The sequence below is a fragment of the Silurus aristotelis genome (genome assembly GCF_946808225.1).
Source record: "Silurus aristotelis genome assembly, chromosome: 7".
NCBI lineage: Eukaryota > Metazoa > Chordata > Actinopteri > Siluriformes > Siluridae > Silurus > Silurus aristotelis.
The window spans coordinates 2,522,084-2,543,915 of NC_139580.1; the positions used below are offsets into that span (position 1 = coordinate 2,522,084).

The 21,832-nt window shown below is 41.1% G+C and overlaps 1 protein-coding gene and 3 long non-coding RNA genes across 7 annotated transcripts in view; 2 read left to right on the plus strand and 2 right to left on the minus strand.

The window, feature by feature from the left end:
- Positions 1 to 21,832, plus strand: part of LOC310728957 (uncharacterized protein) — a 78,370-nt gene that overhangs the window by 32,915 nt on the left and 23,623 nt on the right. The gene's annotated exons all lie outside the window — the stretch shown is intronic.
- Positions 1,724 to 6,312, minus strand: LOC310728978. The gene is made up of 3 exons (XR_014534423.1): positions 6,220 to 6,312; positions 5,488 to 5,815; positions 1,724 to 2,114 (listed from the first exon to the last, which is right to left on the minus strand). It is a non-coding gene; the product is annotated as an uncharacterized lncRNA (long non-coding RNA).
- Positions 15,516 to 21,409, plus strand: LOC310728973. Its single transcript, XR_014534418.1, has 2 exons — positions 15,516 to 18,987; positions 19,111 to 21,409. It is a non-coding gene; the product is annotated as an uncharacterized lncRNA (long non-coding RNA).
- Positions 21,408 to 21,832, minus strand: part of LOC310728963 — a 73,231-nt gene continuing 72,806 nt past the window's right edge. For both annotated transcript variants that reach the window (XR_014534407.1, XR_014534408.1), the window contains one exon: positions 21,408 to 21,741. This is a non-coding gene — a long non-coding RNA (uncharacterized lncRNA). The remainder of the gene's footprint in view (positions 21,742 to 21,832) is intronic.

A 21,832-nucleotide genomic window follows, 5' to 3' on the forward strand; every position in this document is an offset into this window, starting at 1 on the left:
AGAGAAGTGAAGAAAAGGGTGCAGGCAGGGTGGAGAAGAGTGATGGCAGAAGTGAAAGGGAAAATTGATAGGGCTGTGGTGAGACTTGTGATGCTGTATGGTTTAGAGACAGTGGCATTGAGTAAAAGGCAGAAGGTGTAGCTGGAGGTAGCGGAGCTAAAGATGTTGAGGTTTTCGTTGGGAGATGACAACGATGAACAGGATTAGAAATTAGTTAATTAGAGGAAAATAGAAAGGCCAAAGAGGAGGTTTATGGATGTGTTGAGGGAAGACATGCAGGTGGTTGGGGTGAAAGAGGCAGATGTAGAGGACTGGGGGGTATGGAGAAGAATGAGGATGCTTTTCTTGGAAAATGTGTACATTTATAAATGAGTTTGGTCATAAAAACTTCTTCATACTGTAACATTACTGAGTTTGTCGAGTCTGTTGTTAAGAATGCGTTAATGAAAATAAATTTTAATGGCACTCATTTTATTATTGCGCAATTAATTGACCATTTTTATTACAAATATAAATAAATGAATATAAAAGCAGCTAAATTAAAACCTTCAATGCAACACATATTTATACAGATCTTAAAAATTTTAAATGTTTTTTTTTTTAGCACTAAACATTTGTTTTCTGATGCACCAAGTCTTAAATCGAGCACCTAAAAAAAACGCCATGATTCCCACATCCGTCAAACCGTCTTTGTGGAAACATTGCAAAAGTTTGGTTTGGTGTCCTGATACCCCAAACACCATAAAACACTACGTCTTGACCACTGTCTGATGAAACAAACCCGAGAGGTGTCCAGAACTGCACCTTTCACTGCATCTGACACACAAAACCGCATGTCACAAATGCAACACAGGAAATAATTGACACAACAATGATTGTGGCAAGAAATAGATAACAAACGAGTGGTAAAAGTCTTTAATGAAAAACAGGCAAAACAGAAAAACAGAAGAGGTTTACTCGAAGTCGTTGTGTTGTCTACAGTGCAGTGATGCTTTCACATTATTACATACAGTGTCTTGTGAAAGAATAATTACAACTAATTCTACATTTACTGCATTTGTGTCCTGTATTTGTGTCCTCACATAAATTATATTGTCATATAATTTCCTTATCACTCTGGACATGTGCAGAACAAACTATAAGAATATTATTACATCATTTTGATTTAGAATTTTCCTACATTAACTTAAAAAGTGACTCCTTGGGTCTACCTCTCTCTCTCTCTCTCTCTCTCTCTCTCTCTCTCTCTCTCTCTCTCTCTCTCTCTCTCTCTCTCTGTGCCTGATGCAGAAACATCATTCATACTGGATCATCACAGTGATGTAGGAGGTGTTGCAGTTCAGTGTAATGTTGTCATATAATCAGAATGCAGATGAACACATTAACACACACACACACACACACACACACAAACACACACACACATATATATATATATATATATATATATATATATATATATATATATATATATATATATATATACACACACACACACACCACAGCAGATCATCTGTCTCTATACCCCCCTCTCCTCTCTACCTCTTTCAACACAACTATCTGCATGTCTTCCCTCACAACAATCCATAAACCAACACGTATATACCAACCAACCAAACATAAATGGTACATCAATTCAGTAGTAATAGAACACAACACTTATATGTTTGGTAGAAGACAAAATCTATGAATAATCTTTTATATATTTATTTATATGCAAGCCAATCCAAATCAGAAGCCAAATGTCAGGTTAGGTCATTTACCAGACCATCATGTAGCTCTTTATGGTAGGTCACCCCGTTTTTTTTTTTTGCTAATTGTCATGCCAACATTTGGTTGTAAGCCATCGGGAAACACTGTGTAGGCCACACTGGTAAAATAAGACGTGTGCACGTCCACATCCTGCAGAGAGAAACAACTCATAATGTGACATGTTCAGTCTGCTTAGATAATAACTTGATCTCGGTATTGACTTGTGAGTGCATTTCATCATTTCATCTGTCTTATACAGTACCTTCTGATTTGAGCACAAAGTAGAAGCACAAATGTCTGAAAAACAAGAGAATAAAAACAACAAAAATAAAAAATATCACACACATTGTTTCAGCCTGCCTCTCCTTGAACTGCCACCTTAACGTGGTGGAGGGGTTTGAGTACTCGAATGACCCTAGGAGCTATGTTGTCCGGGGCTATATGCCCCTGGTAGGGTCTCCCAAGGCAAACAGGTCCTGGGCGACGGGTCAGACTAAGAGCGGTTCAAAACCCCTTATGAGAGATACTACATCAGGGACCGTGACGTCGCCCGGTATGGCGCAGCCGGGGCCCCACCCTGGAGCCAGGCCCGGGGTTGGGGCTCGTATGCGAGCGCCTGGTGGCCGGGCCTTCCCCCACAGGGTCCGGCCGGGCTCAGCCCGAAGGAGCGACGTGGGGCCGCCTTCCAGTGGGCTCACCACCTGCAGGAGGGACCGTAAGGGGCCGGTGCTAAGAGGATCGGGCAGCAGTCGAAGGTGGAGGCCTCGACAACCCGATCCCTGGACACGGAAGCTAGCTCTAGGGACGTGGAATGTCACCTCGCTGGCGGGGAAGGAGCCTGAGATTGTGCGTGAGGTTGAGAGGTTCCGACTAGAGATAGTCGGGATCACCTCTACGCACGGCCTGGGCTCTGGAACCACACTCCTCGAGAGAGGATGGACTCTTTACAACTCTGGAGCTGCCCATGGTGAAAGGCGTCGGGCTGGTGTGGGTTTGCTTATAGCCCCCCAGCTCAGCCGCCATGTGTTGGAGTTTACCCCGGTGAACGAGAGGGTCGTTTCCCTGCGCCTACGGGTCGGGGATAGGTCTCTCACTGTCGTGTGTGCCTACGGGCCAAACGGCAGTATAGAGTACCCGGCCTTCTTGGGGTCTCTGGGAGGGGTGCTGGACAGTGCTCCGACTGGGGACTCCGTCGTTCTACTAGGAGACTTCAATGCACACGTGGGCAGCGACAGTGACACCTGGAGGGGCGTGATTGGGAGGAACGGCCCCCCTGATCTGAACCCGAGCGGTGTTCAGTTATTGGACTTCTGTGCTAGTTACAGTTTGTCCATAACGAACACCATGTTCAAGCATAAGGGTGTCCATCAGTACACGTGGCACCAGGTCACCCTAGGCCGCAGGTCGATGATCGACTTTGTGGTCGTTTCATCTGACCTGCGGCCGTATGTCTTGGACACTCGGGTAAAGAGAGGGGCGGAGCTGTCAACTGATCACCACCTGGTGGTGAGTTGGATCCGATGGCGGGGGAGGAAGCTGGACAGACTCGGCAGACCCAAGCGTACTGTGAGGGTCTGCTGGGAACGTTTGGCCGAGCCTCCTGTCAGAGAGATCTTCAACTCCCACCTCCGGCAGAGCTTTGACCAGATCCCGAGGGAGGCCGGAGATATTGAGTCCGAGTGGACCATGTTCTCCACCTCCATTGTCGAAGCGGCCGCTCGGAGCTGTGGCAGTAAGGTCTCCGGTGCCTGTCGAGGCGGCAATCCCCGAACCCGGTGGTGGAAACCGGAAGTAAGGGATGCCGTCAAGCTGAAGAAGGAGTCCTACCTGGCCTGGTTGGCTTGTGGGACTCCTGAGGCAGCTGACGGGTACCGGCAGGCCAAGCGAACTGCAGCCCGGGTGGTTATCGAGGCAAAAACTCGGGCCTGGGAGGAGCTCGGTGAGGCCATGGAGAAGGACTATCGGCTGGCCTCGAAGAGATTCTGGCAAACCGTCCGGCGCCTCAGGAGGGGAAAGCAGTGCCCCACCAATGCTGTTTACAGTAGAGGTGGGGAGCTGTTGACCTCAACTGGGGATGTCGTTGGACGGTGGAAGGAATACTTCGAGGATCTCCTCAATCCCGCCGTCACGTCTTCCATTGAGGAAGCAGAGGCTGAGGGCTCAGAGGCGGACTCGTCCATCACCCAAGCTGAAGTCACCGAGGTAGTAAAGAAACTCCTCGGTGGCAGGGCACCGGGGGTGGATGAGATCCGCCCTGAGTACCTCAAGTCTCTGGATGTTGTGGGGCTGTCTTGGCTGACACGCCTCTGCAGCATCGCGTGGCGGTCGGGGACAGTGCCTCTGGAATGGCAGACCGGGGTGGTGGTCCCTCTTTTTAAGAAGGGGGACCGGAGGGTGTGTTCCAACTATAGGGGGATCACACTTCTCAGCCTACCTGGGAAAGTCTATGCCAGGGTACTGGAGAGGAGAATACGGCCGATAGTAGAACCTCGGATTCAGGAGGAACAATGTGGTTTTCGTCCAGGCCGTGGAACACTGGACCAGCTCTATACCCTCTACAGGGTGCTGGAGGGTTCATGGGAGTTTGCCCAACCAGTCCACATGTGCTTTGTGGATTTGGAAAAGGCATTCGACTGTGTCCCTCGCGGCGGCCTGTGGAGGGTGCTCCGGGAGTATGGGGTCGGGGGCCCTTTACTAAGGGCTGTCCGGTCCCTGCATGACCGAAGCAGGAGCTTGGTTCGCATTGCCGGCAGTAAGTCAGACTTGTTCCCGGTGCATGTTGGACTCCGGCAGGGCTGCCCTTTGTCACCGGTTCTGTTCATAATTTTTATGGACAGAATTTCTAGGCGCAGCCAGGGGTCGGAGGGTGTCCGGTTTGGTGACGACACGATTTCGTCTTTGCTCTTTGCAGATGATGTTGTCGTGTTGGCTTCATCAGACCAGGACCTTCAGCATGCACTGGGACGGTTTGCAGCCGAGTGTGAAGCGGCTGGGATGAGAATCAGCACCTCCAAATCCGAGGCCATGGTCCTCAGTCGGAAAAGGGTGGCTTGCCCACTTCAGGTTGGTGGGGAGTTCCTGCCGCAAGTGGAGGAGTTTAAGTATCTTGGGGTTTTGTTCACGAGTGAGGGAAGGGTGGAACGGGAGATTGACAGACGGATCGGTGCAGCTTCTGCAGTAATGCGGTCGATGTACCGGTCTGTCGTGGTGAAGAAGGAGCTGAGCCGCAAGGCGAAACTTTCGATTTACCGGTCAATCTACGTTCCTACTCTCACCTATGGTCATGAGCTCTGGGTCATGACCGAAAGGACAAGATCCCGGATACAGGCGGCCGAAATGTGCTTCCTCCGCAGGGTGGCTGGGCGATCCCTTAGAGATAGGGTGAGAAGCTTAGTCACTCGGGAGGAGCTCGGAGTAGATCCGCTGCTCCTCCACATCGAGAGGGGTCAGCTGAGGTGGCTCGGGCATCTGTTCCGGATGCCTCCTGGACGCCTTCCTGGGAAGGTGTTCCGGGCGCGTCCCACTGGGAGGAGACCCCGGGGAAGACCTAGGACACGCTGGAGAGACTATGTCTCCCGGCTGGCCTGGGAACGCCTTGGTGTCCCCCCGGAAGAGCTGGAAGAAGTGTCTAGGGAGAGGGAAGTCTGGGCATCTTTGCTTAGACTGCTGCCCCCGCGACCCGGCATCGGATAAGCGGGAGAAGATGGATGGATGGATGGATGTTTCAGCCTGCACACATTTCACTTCATAGCTTTTTACAATAACTGATGTTTTCATGACACACATTCATGCTGCAGTAGTGTAGAAGAGCTGCTGCATGCTACAACAGGAAGTGTCCTAAATAAAGGAAAGTGTGTGTGACAGAGTGAAGTGTGTAAATGTTGGTCTTTAAGATGGAAGTTCTCACCCTGTAGTCTGGAACAGTGCAGAGAGGAGCAGATGACGATCAGGGAAACAGAGACGGCACACACACATGGTAAGATAATGGTAATAATTATTCCATAGAATGCAGGAGATGCAGATTGCTGTGTGTCTGGATGCTCAGAATCCAGATGTTGATCTTCTGATAGATTGTGACACATTCTGCTCATTTATTATGATAATTTAGTGTTAAACACACACAGAGACCAGAAAGTCATTTATACTCTGTAAAACAGTAACAGTAAGAAAGTTTAATCATCTGCACTGAACTATTATTCTCATATCTGATCTCGCCTTAATCGAATTACTGTAGATAATAATATCTTCTGGAAACCAAAGCCAAAAAAACTTAACATAAAAAAGTGTTTTAAACAAATTAATCAAAAGTGTAAAAGTTTAGATTGTTGTGTTAATGTTGTGTTAATTTAATAATTAAATAATAATTATTAAATAATAATATTTCAAATTATAAATACACATATTCAAACTATATATCATTTTATTCTATTAAAACAAAATCAGACTGAATAAAGTTTAGTTACTGACCTGGAAAGTTCAGTCTGATGGGTTTCCCAAACTGAATGTGTTTTGTTTTGTTTCGTCCTCCACAGTAATAAAACCCCAGATCCGTCTCTCGAATAATAACGCTATCTATTCCCAAAGAATAACGCTAGACAGCAGGTTGGCCATTTCTCCACACATCACTGTACCTCCAACACTCTGAGAACTTGAGCTGCTGATTCACTGCAAAAAAAAAAAAAAAAAACCCTGTGTGTTTCAGGCTGGTTTTAGCCACATGGTTTTTGCTTCCTGTATATTTTCCTGTATATTTATTTATTTATTTATTTATTCAATAATCTGCTCACATCACTGGTGTTCTTTTTAGATGGTCCGGATGGATTTGAAAAGATTTATATATATATATATAAAGTTTATTTTCTTTACACAGATCCACCAACATTGCTTACAAGAAAATAGAGCAAGATGAAGAAGAGAAAGAAAAAACTTTTTTTTACACAATTTTGTTTGAAAAGGATTTAAATGTAAGAGGTTCCTTCTACTTTCCAGATCATCTTGATGCCCACTCTATCTGGATGGAGGTCTCTTTACTTAGAACCACTTACATCTGCTAAGAAAGGTCTCTATGTAGACTCTTAAAATACATTAGATTAATGTTGATAGTGGCCATAAAGGTCACCTTGAAATTCAATTAGTAGTAACAGTTTTACTACACGGTGGGTGACAATTATTAAATGCAGTGTTTAATGGCTTTAGAACTTGGCAACTTTATTTCCATGCAGGATGGTGCACCACTATGCGGACCTCATTAATGGCCTCCAAGAAGTTCAGATCTCACTCCATGTGATTTTTTCCTGTGGGTATACATACAGCCGATGTGTTGCTTGTTTAGCTTAGGAGCGTGCTTAGTCGGCTCTCGAGAGAGTCAACTGTTAGCATTTTTAGCCGTGCGGCTATGCGCTCCCGAAGAGCGCTCTCCGAGGTGAGCGCTCTCCCTCGCGGCTCAGGTCCCGCTCTCACCGAGGCGAAGCGACGCTGAAGGTCGCGGATCTCGTGGGCCGACCGAGCAGAAGGCACGGAGATGGATGAGTCCTTCTTCTGGCGCGTGTAATGCGGTGCTCCGGATTTCTTCCTTCGAGGAGGGACATTTTTCAGATGCTTGCAAGCCCACGGACTCCTCACAGCCTGTGCTGTTCGAGGAGCTCCTGGAGGTAGTGACGTGGGCCGTCGCTAAGCTACAGATCTCTTGGCCTGATGACTAGCGTAAGCAACACGTTCCCAGCAAGCTGGATGAGCGTTTCCTGTGTCCCGCAGCACAGCCTCTGCCCCGGGGCCTACCGCTTTTTCCCGACCTATACACTGAGGTGTCTAGGTCCTGGGAGACCCCATATGCAGCTCGTACCTTACCCCGCAATGCTTTACGCGACTATAGTAGGGTTCAGGGAGTGCAGCTATGGGGAGATGCCCAGGGTTGAAGAGACGTTAGCAATGGCTATCTCTCCCCAGGTGATGCATTGCGAAACGCTCCGGTATTGCCTACAAAAGCCACATCGGCTCTAGTAGGTATGGCTTACACAGCGACAGGTCAGGCCGGAGCTTGTCTCCACATGATGAGTGTGTTGCAGGCATACCAGGCTGGCCTGCTATAAGAGATGGACGAGGGATTCGGCTCTGGGGCTGAAGATTAGGACACATGACACATGACATAATCCTGCTGTATTATCAGGGCTATGAAAACTTTTGTTTTTATTCATTATTTAATTCATTGTTAAAATGTGCTGAACTGCCCCCTGCTGGCTGGATGGAAAAATGATTTTTTTTGTAGTGCAGAAGAGCCCACGCATAAAGTTGTCATGGTTATCCTCATTAATTATTTCATATTTTTCATAAATAAATAATTAATAAACATGATTCTGTAATCTGCCTGTGTGATCTGATCTCAGATTTCCTGTAGTACAAATTGCTGTTAAGGTTTATGCTGGTTCTAGTGGAAAGGAACACACAAAGTATTACAGATATGGAGCTGCGTAGCTGCAGAGTGGTCAGAGTGCTGTTTTCTTCTTCTTCTTCTTCTACTTCTACTTCTTCTTCTTCTTGTTTTGGCTTCTCCCATTAGGAGTCACCACAGCGGATCATCCTTCTCCATACTCCCCTGTACACCACTGAAAATCTTCTATAATGTACATGTGAACAAAAGAATGAAATGTGGTTTCAGAAAAAATCTGATTTGTGTGTCAGGTTCGACAAATAATAAAATAAGTAAATATTAATATTGGTGTTATAGATGATGAAATGGTAAATGAGTTCATATTAAAATGCTGCAGATGATGAAAATGTTTCAAATAGAAAGTCACTTTCCAAATACATTTTTTTTTGTCTTTAATTGAGCAGCAAGGGCCTGACAGCATACTTGCCTTTTTAATAGCAGTTACGCTACAGGGTCGGATTGCTAGCCCAATGCCCAACCCTCCTCCTTTCGCAGCCAGGCGCAGTACTTTATACCCTCCCACAACTGAGCACCAATTGGGGTTAAGGGCCTTGCTCAAGGGCCCAAGAGTAGCAGCTTGGTACGACTTTTCAAATAACATTTCACAGAGACAATTTGATTAAAATACAATCGGAAACTCATCATCTTTTTCTGTTCCTACATGCTTTCATATTTTCTATATTCTTTTCATGTGTATATTATAATAGCAGAATTAATAAACGGTGACTTACCGTTAGGTTTTTTTAAAGAAATATATTATTAAAAGTAAAAAAAAAAACTTTTACCCGGTGTAGTGCTAACCAAAACAAAACTACACCAGGTGGCGCTCCCCTCTAACTTTATATGTCCTAATAGAGGAACGTAGAGGGACAATATTACAGACTTCTCTGTCCATGCAGCATGGAAGGTATAAGTGTCTTTTAAAAGCAGAGAGCTAATCTAATCAAATTTTATTTTTAAATTTTATGTCACCTACATACAGAGTATGACATGCAGTGAAATGCTTTGTACGACTGTCCAACATTTAAGCATTGAAAAGTAATAGAATTTAAGGATAAACAAATTAAGTAGATAAATAAAACTTTATTTCGGCTTCTCCCATTAGGGGTCGCTATACAAATGAAAAAGTATAAACTATTGAAGATATATGAAAATATGTATATACATGAATGAGTATGGCAGATATAAAACTACAAATTAAAGTGATTTAGTGATTGTCCTTAAAGTGTCCATGTGCAGTGTGGTATAATTTGACACTATGCTGTTCAAGTCCAGAGTTGAAGTGACAGTCCAGAGTTAAGGTGTCAAATTAATGCAAAAAAAAAAAGTTGTGCAGAAATAAGTGACGATGAAGAGAGAGAGAGGTCCCGTTTTAGTTCCTTTGTGTTTCCTGGTTTAAACTCCGAATGGCCTGCGGGACGAAGCTCCTCCTCATTCTCCTGTGTTCGCTTTCAGGGAGCGGAAGCGTTTCCCTGAATGTAGCAAAGAAATTAGCCCATTGTTGGGATGGCGGAGGTCCTTCACAATCTTCCTGGCTCTGGTCCTGCACCACGTGCTGTAGATGTCCTGCAGGTCAGTAAGCTCGGTAGTGATGGTATGTTCAGCTAAACGCACCACCCTCTGTCGGGCTCACCTGTCCTGCATGGTGCTGTTCCCGAACCAGAAAACGATGCTACCCATCAGAACGATCTCAAGGGTGCAAGTGTAAATCACCTGAGAGGGTAGTTTAAAGTGCCTTAAGCATTTTAAATGGTACAGACGCAGCCGGGCCTTCTTCACCAGGGTTTTGATGTGACAGGACCAAGACCGGTCCTGTGTAATGTGAACACCTAGGTACCAGATACTGTCCACTCTCTCCACTGGGGTCCCGTTGATGTTTAGCGGTTGATCTGACCGCTCCTGCTTCATGCTGAAGTCCACTGTCAACTCCTTAGTCTTGCTGATGTTCAGGAGAAGATTTTTCTCCTGGCACCATCTCTCCAGGTTTTTAATCTCCTGTAGGTAGGCCGTCCCGTCGTTGTTGGAGATCAGGCCCAAAGCAACAGTGTCTTCAGCAAACATGATGATGGTGGTGAAGTTGGAACAAAGTACAGAACTGGGCTCAGAACACAACCCTGGGGATCTCCAGTGCTGAGAGTGTGGGAGGATGAGGTGTGTTTGCCCACCCGTACGGCTTGTGGTTTGTCTGTCAGGAAGTTGGTGATCCATTGACACAGCGGCAGGCTGAGTCCCAGGACCTCCAACTTAGAGGTAAGCGGTGAGGGAATTATGGTGTTGAACGCGGTGTTGTACAGCATTTTTGCATAATTCCCTTTTCTGTAGTCCAGGTGGCTCATCATTGCGTGAAGATGTACATGTTAATACAGTGTTTTAGACTTGGGTTGACCTGCTTTCTTCAGCAAAGCATCTTCTATGCATTTCCTGATGAAACATGGTGTTTCAGCAAAACCCTTTAGGAAAAAACACACTCCATACAATCTAAAAAGTCCTGTAGCATAGAATCTAAATTCGTCTAAGCAGCACTATTTTGTACATCCTGTCCACACCCTGCACAGAAATACCCACGGCCTGATGACTGGGTGCCTGATAACCCTAGAACCTCCACAGACATTCAGATGAGGCAGACAATGCAACAGTCCCTCATTAGTAAGAAATCTGTGCTTTCAGTTCACAAAGTTTGTTGTCCAGAGATAAAATATTTGCCAGTACAATACAGGGAAGTGCAGTGAAATGGCAGTTTCAAGTCAGTTATGGTCACACAGCAGAATCATAAGGCATGCGGGTTGCACATAAACATTTGCTCTAAGAAATGTATTTTTAATGTCAATCAGTTTACAGTGAAATTCATGGCATGTTTATGAACAATGTGCATTTAAAAAAATGTAAGAACCACTGCTTGATGCTAGAAATCGCACATTGCTATATGAATACTTTACCTAGTAAAGCACCAGGAAGTGGGATGTGGTTGTTCGGGGTTAAAAACCGCAAAAACGCTAACGTTTCAGTCAGAAACACTCCCAGTTAGATATTAGTGTACATGTACAATATGTTCAATGTTGCTCTGCCCTGCAGATAAAAAAAATAAGTAATCATTTTTATTGTGCAGTAATAAATAATAGCATTAAAGACAGAATGGATTTCCACTGAAATCGGTAGAAAATAACACACTAGATGTGGTGCTTTTGTTTCCATATGCATTTGCCGGTCAGAATTATTATAAAAGGTTTCTTTGCTTGTATAATATTTAGCAATCCAGCCTGTGGAAACAGTTAGCACAAGTAAAGAAATATATACAGTAAGGACAATATAGCATTGTTCAGCATGCTACCAGAATCGCACCAGGGTGTGGAACATGAGGCCTCTGGAGCAGCTCTGAAACAAATTGTCCTTCTGGATAAAATTAAAAAAAGTATTTTTCCACAAGAGAAAAACTGAACAATAATGTCAGCTACAGGATTATTATATAAAAAAAAATCTTAGTAATATATTTTTACACTGCAAATACAGGTGTATAAACTGTATACTTATAACAATTAGAATTTTTTTATTAATAGCTATTTATATTTACAGGTTTTTCCTCATGAATTGTAAAACACAAAAATAAATGTAATTCCTGTTTTTTTTTTTTTTTATATTTATAAATATATATATATATATATATATATATATATATATATATATATATATATATATATATATATATATGAACAATTAAAATATTAATAACTACACATTTTATATATATATATATATATATATATATATATATATATATATATATATATATATATATATATAAAATTTTATGGGGTGATGATGCAAATAAAAAATATTGTACATTAATATATTTATTACCCACAAACTCTAGATCAGTTGTCCATTCGAGGTGTCATGACCGATACAATTACATTTTTTCATTTTTATCTTTTATTGTGGAAAACAAATGTAACAATTGGATGAAAAGGTAAATAAACAAGTGCAAGATAAAAGTATTAATAAGTATTAATAACAGGTTTTTAATATATTACTGATGTAAAAATGCTAGAGTTTGGGGTTGTTTCTTCACCCCCCTTCTCCAGGCCCCAGGTTGCCTTTGCCTAGACACCGTGCTGTCTGAATTACAGAATTTATTACCAGGATAATTTATGTAGCTGTTTTTGCAAGAGAACAATGAAAACGGTTTCTTACATTAGTGCTGAGGATAAAAAGGGGAATATTTTTATCTTCTATGAAAATAAGCATGTAAAACTTGGCCACTATATATTGGGGATTTCCAAGGTCAGATTATTGGATCTTATCCAACACACACTGACAAATATAACTAAGGGAATAAAAATGTATGCATATATTATTTGCTCATGCAACTCAACACACACTGTTTTTTAACCATAAAACAATGTTATTATAAGCTGTTCTTGTGCCTGGCTGTCCTGGTGGACGGAGCTCTGTAGCACCGACCAGAAGGCAACAGTTGGAAGAGAGAGTGGGCTGGGTGTGTAGGGTCCAAAGTGATTTTTGTAGCCCTTTTCTCCACTCTGGATGAGCAAAGATCTTGAAGATTGGGCAGTGGGACACCAATAATCCTCACAGCAGTCCTGACCATCATCTGTAGCATCCTGACGTCTGATTTGGTAGCTAAACCAAACCAGAGAGTTATAGATCTAAACAGGACAGATTCAATGATGGCCAAATAGAATTGTTGAAGAATTGTGGCGCTCAGCACCATGGCTGCCAATCGCGGGGCCATCACAGACCATCAGTATTCCCCGCTGGTTCCAGCTCCTTGTCCCAAATGCATGGCTTACTCTCGCTGTAAGAATTACACCAGCCGTACAGTCATGTGCCTTAGTCAGTTGTCAGGGTTGCAATAAAAACATGATGGAATGTTTAGCTGTTGTTGCTTTTCTACAGAGGTCAAAGGCCATGAGGGAGTGCAGGAATAATACCAGTTTAAAACTGCAGGTTAATTAGACAGTAGTCATGGAGAGTATAATTAGGACAGGAGGTTGGATGTAGGATTATTGCTTTTTTAATACACAAATGAGTATCGGTGTCATATACAGACACTAAAGAACAACAAAATTAACCACAAAAATCGTCTGGGGCTAAAACAGGGAAAAATTGTTCCATGATATGTTGTTGTTGTTGTTTGGTTTTGCTAGTCAATGCTAATCACATTTTCACGTTTTCACTGCATTTCACTGCATGTCGTACTCTGTATGTATGTATGTGTATGTGACGAATAAAATTTGACTTGATTTGATTTGATTTAACGTTTATCCATCTGATGCACAGCCGAGCAGATCACAGTGAAGCTCAAGAACAACAATAATCCAGTTCTATCCATTCAGAAGCAAGAACTTTGGGGAAGTGCAGGAACAAAAACACTTTAACATTGCAGGTTGACTGGACAGTAGTTATGGTGTGTATAAGCACAGGAATCATTAGTAACTTATTACATTACAGTACACGGCCCCAGGGGTGCCTGTGAGTCAGATCTAGATCATAATTATCCTGTGGATTGTACTGTGTCACTGCAAAATTGTGAATAATATTACTGTATAATTAGTTGTATAAAACACCATAATACATCAATACAATAATGTTTATGGTCCACATATTTATGTAGGATTTAATATAGTGCCATTATATCTATCTATCTATCTATCTATCTATCTATCTATCTATCTATCTATCTATCTATCTATCTATCTATCTATCTATCTATCTATCTATCTATCTATCTTTCTGTCTGTCTGTCTGTCTGCCGGTCAGCCAATCACGTGACAGCTGTTTAACATATGAAGTTCAGCAGATACACATCTTCACTTGTCTGGAAAACAAAAACATCTACTGAGCAGCAGTTCTGTGGGTAGAAAAGCCTTGTTTATAAGACAAGACAGAGGATAATGGCCAGTTGTTTGCACTGACAGACTTCCCAAAACTGGACAGCTGAAGAAATGTGTAGGACAAGTGTAGTACTACTGATGATTTTGGTGCCATTTTGGCAAGTGAACAAACAAATCCTTTTATATGCCTGCACATTATGGATATGTAGACATTTCTGTAAACAGATGCAGCTGTAGACTGATCTAAATCCTGTCTGTAAAAAACCTGCTACGGATATATATTCAGATATATTTGTACTGACTCACTTTGGCCTAATTGATATCGCTTTTATATAAGTGGCAGTATAGTGGTTAAGATTTTGTACATGAGTTTAATCCCCAGCACCACTAAACTGCTACTGCTGGCCCCCTGAGCAAGCCCCTTCACCGTCAGCTGCTCAAATAAATTAATGAGATAAATGTATGTTGCTCTGGATAAGGGGATCTGCTAATGGGTGATAATGGCTGATATTTCCACGGTAGGCCATGTTTTCTAAAAAACAAGCCTTTTAGGTCACATGTTTTAGGGAACTAAAACTCAAGTAAACATATTTCAGTCCCTTAAGTAACACATGCTCAGTTCCTTTTTATGAAGACATGCTGTACTGTACTGCAGTGGTCACATGTTCATACACAAATCTCTCAAAACTGCTTGTTTCCTCACAGAGATTTTTCATTTTAAAGTTCAGCAAATCCCACTTAGGTCATGTCCTAATTTACAGCAGTAATGAGCTACTAAATATTGCTGATAGAAGTCCAAACATCTGAATTCAATATAAAATAAGGTTTTAGCCATCAGAACTACACCCGCACTTAACATAACATTTCTATTTAAAATGTGTCAGAGCATTTTAATTGAAAGCCCTCTAATGTTAGAAGTTCAGTCAGAAAAATAAAGGCATATGTGACAGATGTGCGATCCTCACAAACATCTACAAACAACTGTGCGGTCCTTGAAAACTTCTATAAACAAACAAATAACAGGCGACAACAAACAGATTGAAATTTTTATGCATCCCAGTTCACCAAAACACTATAATTACAACACCTTTTTCTTTTTTTTTTTTTTTACATATTTGTAAATGTTTATCTACAGTAACACAATTATTGTCTTATTAAAGTATCCCAGAAACACCAGGCTGCTGGAATACATTGAAGATGAAAGCTAAGACAAAGGGAAGGTTTTATTCATTTATATAGTTCAATATTTTAATACTAAACAGAGAAATAAAATTTCAGTTCCCATTTAAAGCTACTGCTGAAGCAAGAAAACAAAACAATAGATTTTATTGTGTGGGAATTTTTATTTCCCTAAAAGTAAACTAATATATATATTAGTATATATGGTATATATATATATATATATATATATATATATATATATATATATATATATATATATATATATATATATATATATATATATATATATGGTGTTTGGTATATATATGGTGTTTGGTAACTGGTTGTGGGGTTTAACCTGTTGTGCAGTGGAACTATTAATCATTTTTTTCCTTGAACATGAGTCATGTTTCAAGAATAAACCAAAATAGAAGTTGTCATAATAATCCCCATATATATGCTGAGATCACTGTTAAAAGTGTTAGTTTCATAAGGCTAATGTGGTTGAAGTGAATTTTTGCATCCTTTTTTGTATGGACCCAAATATAAACTAATAGGAGACACTGTGACAGAAAAAGTCATTAAAATCTATATACACATCATAAGGGCATTGATAATTTATTCATTCATCTACTTTACACCTTTTTCCAGTCTTGGTGGCAGTTAAACCAGAGCCTTTCCTAAAAGTACTGGAGGTGTGAGGTAGGACTATGTACCACATAGGCCATGTGACCAACCATAGTACATAAAGCAGCTGCCCAATAACGTTTTTTCCACCTTTGGGTTTAAAAAAATATATACACAGCTTCCAATATCAAGTTATGTTTTTTAAAATGGTTATACAATTAAACAACATGATATTTACAAGCCATTATATTAATAAGTATAATACACATTCACATGTTGAAAGATTTATGATCAAACTCTTGATGTCACCCAAATGAGGATGGGTTCCCCTTTTGAGTCTGGTTCCTCTCAAGGTTTCTTCCTCATTACATCTAAGGGAGTTTTTCCTTGCCACAGTCGCCACGGCTGCTCATCAGGGACAAATTCACACCATTCACCTTCACTGTTAATTTCTGTAAAGCTGCTTTGAGACAATGTCTGCTGTGAAAAGCGCAATAGAAATAAACTTGACTTGACTTGACATTCATATTTGGTCCTAAAAATAATCAAGTGTAGAATATATATTACATGGCTGGAGTTTATATTCAAAACAAAAGCACCTCCTTCTGGTTTCAGTTTTAAACAAGCCATTATTTCTTGGAAAAAAGGGAGGGGTTTTTCCATGAACTGTGTTCTGATGCACAGGAAACATCACACCCTCGTTTCTAAGCTAGATTAAAAAGAAAAACACTTGTATTCAAAGAATTTAGCCAATAAGCTCACAGAATATGTCATTTTCTGCCTAGAAGTTTGATGTAAACATTAACTCAAGCTCTGGATCTGTAGTTGTGTGATTTTCTGCATTGTGCTGTCTGTGTTATTGAAAGAATAAAAAGTAGTGCAGGTATTTCTAATAAAGAGGCCAGTGATTGTATATTTTCAATCGTTTATACTTTACTTGTAAATTTAAACTGTAGGGTTTTACCCCCCAGGAGTTGTAACCTAAATACAGTGGGGGAAATCATTATTTGTCCGCCTGCTGATTTACAAAGAAATAAACAGTCTAGAATATTTAAGGTAGGTTTATTTTAAAAGAGAAAGAGAATAGCAAATCAAATCCAGAAAAAAACATTAAAGGAAGGTTATAAATCATTTTGTATTTGATCGAATGAAATAAGTGTGTGTTCTCGTACCAACCAGGAGGAATTCTGACCCCACAGACTCAAATTAATCCTGTACCTTTAGGAAAGTTCACCTAATATCAACTTATTATGTGTATAAAAGCAAACCGTCACAGAATCAACCTCTTCCATTTAAACCTCTCCACCATGGGAAAGACCAAAGAGCTGTCAAAGGATGTCAGGGACAAGATTGTAGACCTGCACAAGGCTGGAATGGGCTACAAGACCATCAGCAAGAAGCTTCATAAGAAAGAGACCACTGTTGGCGTGATAATTTGAGAATGAAAGAAATACAAGAGAAGTCAATCGCCCTCGCTCTGGAGCCCCGTGCACAATCTTACCTAACGGGGTAAGAATGAGTCTGAGTAAGGTGAGGGATCAGACCAGAATTACCCGGGAGGAGCATGTTAATGATCTCAAGGGAGTTGGAACTACAGTCACCAAGAAAACCTTTGGTAACACACCGAGGTCCTTCTGCTCAAGAATGCACATGAACAGACCCGTCTGAAGTTTGCCAACAAACACCTATATGATTCAGAGTAAACTTGGGAGAATGAGATGTGGTCATATGAGACAAAATGGAGCTCTTTGGCATCAACTGGACTCGCCGTGTTTGGCGGCAAAGAAATGCTGAATATGACTCCAAGAACTCCATCCCCACAGTCAAATGTGGAGGAGAAACATTCTTCCTTGGTGGCTACAGGACGACATCACCACGTGAACGGGTCAATGCCCTGTAGAATCTTGGATGAGAACTTCCTGGACTCAGCCTGAACACTGAAGATGGATGGTTGACGGGTCTTCCAGCATGACCCAAAACATACGGCCAAGACAACAATCTGATGGTCTTGTAGCCCACTCCAGCCTTGTGCAGGTCTACAATCTTGTCCCTGGCATCCTTCAACAGCTCTTTGATCTCGCCCATGGTGGTGGAAAGGTTTGAAAGGAAGATGTTGATTCTATGACGGGTGTCTTTTATATACACGTAATGGGTCGATATTAGGAGAACTTTCCTAAAAGGACAGGACGTGTGGGAGTCAGAATTCTTGCTCACTATATTAAAAAATAAACCAATACAGGTGCATAATGTCTCCTCTGAGTGGTATTAAAGCATGGATCTATTTTCAGCTGCATGTCTACCAAAGAGCTGCAGGGTAAACAGCTACTGGTCCAGGACCACATGATTTAGGGGAACATGAAGCTCAAGCTGTCCTCAGGAAACCTGCTTCCCATAGCTTATTATATTTTCAGCAGGAGGTGGAGGGGGAGATTAGCCAGGAATGAGGTCATAATTGTTTAATGCACAGGCTCGGTCCTGCAGTCGCTGTTACACTGGGGTTTTTATAGAAATAAAATCAATGTAGTTCAGCTGGATGGATGCTACAGTTCTAAAGTGAGATGCTGTGAGTCTGTTCTGTACAGTTACAGAAGAAGAGCAGAGTCGCATGTTAAAAAATATTTGTGCTGTGTCTTTATTTATAGAACACTCTGGGTTATTATTTTGGCCATAACCCATGCCGTACAGAACAGGGAACTAGCTGCTGTTCACTCTTTGGTCTCAGCTCTTCCTCTTTACACACATTACTTACCCCCAAAACTCCACCCCTTTCTACCTAATTAGCATTAATGAACATTATATTCAGAATTGTCCTGATAGTAAATGCAAAATGTATGAAACTGCAAATCTATTAAGATTGAAGAAACCTGTGAACAACTTAATTACATTGTGATTAATTGCAAAACATATGTTTGGTATGATGCAGAAATCTGTTTTAAAAAATGTGAAAATATATAAAAATGTACAGACAACGATGCATGTGAAGCAGAGTTCTAATGATCTTCACATAAAACTCACTTGGAAAACATTGAAGACCCCTGGGCTAGGCTATATCCTTCTTCTTCTACATACACTAATAAAAGTGATACATTTGAGACAGATAAGGGGAATATTTTATTCTCTATGAAAATGTGTGTGTGTTTCTTTATATATATTGGGGATTTCCTAGGCCAGGTAAAACTTGGCCACATAGTGTGTGTGTGTGTGTGTGTGTGTGTGTGTGTGTGTGTGTGTGTGTGTGTGTGTGTGTGTGTGTGTGTGTGTGTTTCTTTATATATAGGGGATTTCCTAGGCCAGATTACTGGATCTTATCCAACACACACTGACCTTCACCCAATATAATTAAGGGAATAAAAATGCATATATAATTTGCACATGCAACTCAACACACACTGATTATAACCATAAAACATTGTTATTATAAGGACAATTTTTTGTGCATCTTTTTCTGCATTTCTCCCCCCCCCCCCCCCCCTCTCTCTCTCTCTCTCTCTCTCTCAGTAGCAGACACAACATACACTCTATACCCTGTGTTTTCTATATGATTCAAATGTATTTATCACTAGTATTCACCTAAAATGCATATACTAATAGCAAATACTTGTTTGTATATTTTACTAAGCAGTTTATGTGTTTTGACACATGCAGACTGTATTGTGAACATGCACACAGACACCAGGAGCTTTCAGTCATCATACTGTCACCATGTAAACAGACCATACAGGGTAATCAAGCTTGGGGTAATAATGCAATGAAATCAGATTAATTTTAGTTCCGCATCTTTTTCTGCAAACACACACACACACACACACACACACACACACACACACACACACACACACACACACACACACACACTAAAAGCCTATTTGTATGCATAATGTTAATCTCATAAACTGAGAGAAGCACGTGACCTCCGGAAACCTGCTTCAGAGCACAGCATCCGCTTAATTCTACTTAAACTGGTCTTTTTCTCTCAATCTCTCTGCATGCATGTTATTAATGCTTTGAAAAATCAATCATCTATAAAAGAAAACATTTTAGTTTTGCAAAAGCACAGTTCATTTCTTTTTCCTTTTCTGGAACTTGTTTACCAGCTCACAGTATATTTCACACTAGCGTGTCAACACAGGAAACCTTCACATGCAGCTGGTAGAATGACAGGATGTGGTTAAAGTTAAAACTGTCAGCAACAGTCCAGAGTTGCAATAAAAACATGATAGAATGTTTAGCTGTTGTTGCTTTTCTACAGAGGTCAAAGGCCAAGAGGGAGTGCAGGAATGATACCAGTTTAAGACTGCAGGTTAATTAGACAGTAGTCATGGAGAGTATAATTAGGACAGGAGGTTGGATGTAGGATTATTGCTTTTTTAATACACAAATGAGTATCGGTGTCATATACAGACACTAAAGAACAACACAATTGGGGCTAAAACAGGGAAAAATAGTTTCATGATATGTTGTTGTTGTTTGGTTTTGCTAGTCAATGCTAATCACGTTTACCAATCTGATGCACAGCCGAGCAGACCACAGTGAAGCTCATGAACAACAATAATCCAGTTCTATCCATTCAGAAGCAAGAATTTAGGGGAAGTGCAGGAACAAAAACACTTTAACATTGCAGGTTGACTGGACAGTAGTTATGGTGTGTATAAGCACAGGAATCATTAGTAACTTATTACATTACAGTACACGGCCCCAGGGGTGCCTGTGAGTCAGATCTAGATAATAATTATCCTGTGGATTTTACTGTGTCACTGCACTCTATAATTACTTATATAAAATGCCATAATACATCAATACAATTATGTTCATGGTCCCCATATTTATGTAGGATTTAATATAATGCCATTATCTATCTATCTATCTATCTATCTATCTATCTATCTATCTATCTATCTATCTATCTATCTATCTATCTATCCAATCACATGACAGCTGTTTAATATATGAAGTTCAGCAGATACACGTTATCACCTGTCTAAAAAACAAAACAAAATCATCCACTGAGCAGCAGTTCTGTGGGTAGAAAAGCCTTGTTTATAAGACAAGACAGAGGATAATGACCAGTTGTTTGCACTGACAGACTTCCCAAAACTGGACAGCTGAAGAAATGTGTAGGACAAGTGTAGTACTAGTGATGATTTTGCTGCCATTTTAGCGAGTGAACACCTGTCCTACACATTATGGACATGCAGACATTCCTGTGAACAGATGCAGCTGTAGACTGATCTAAAACCTGTCTATATAAAACCTGTGATACTGCATGCTACTGATATATATTCAGATATATTTGTACTGACTTATAATTGATATCGCTTCTATTTAAGAGTAAGTGTCAGTTTAGCGGTTAAGATTACTGCTGATAACTGCTACTGCTGACCCCCTGAGCAAGCCCCTTGACTGTCAGCTGCTCAGCTGAATAAATGAGATAAATGTAAGTTGTTTTGGATAAGGGGGTCTGCTAATGGGTGATAATGGGTTATATTCCCTGCTCTACTCAGCAGTCCATGAAAAACCTTTCATGTCACAATGCACATCAACAAGGAGCTACCAAATTAGATCCAACATAAAACATTGTGTTCTTCAGTCCGAATGCAGATGAACAGTGATCACATATACTGCTAAGTCCTACAGACCACAGATTTAGTTTTTTAGTTCAAGAACCTTTGGTAGAAAATTTTCCACCATGCATTTTGCAGGAGCATTTTTTTAACGAACTCGTGGTAGTATTTCAGCTCCTTAGGGTAAGAGATTTTCAGTGCATAGACGACTCCTAGCATCAGTGTACAAGCTTGGGCTGAAAAGCCAATGTTGTCCAGGATTATTACTCCTACAACTTATATGTGAATGATTTTATAATGTCCAAGTTCCCCAACTCCCTTGTTAATGACATAAAGGCCCATAGGGGGTCTTTTGCAGGTCTCTCTGGAAGGAAAACATCTGTTTGTCATTTATCTAATCCTTATAGCTTAATTAGAAACAGATATGTTTTATGATCAATACATATTTCTTGAAT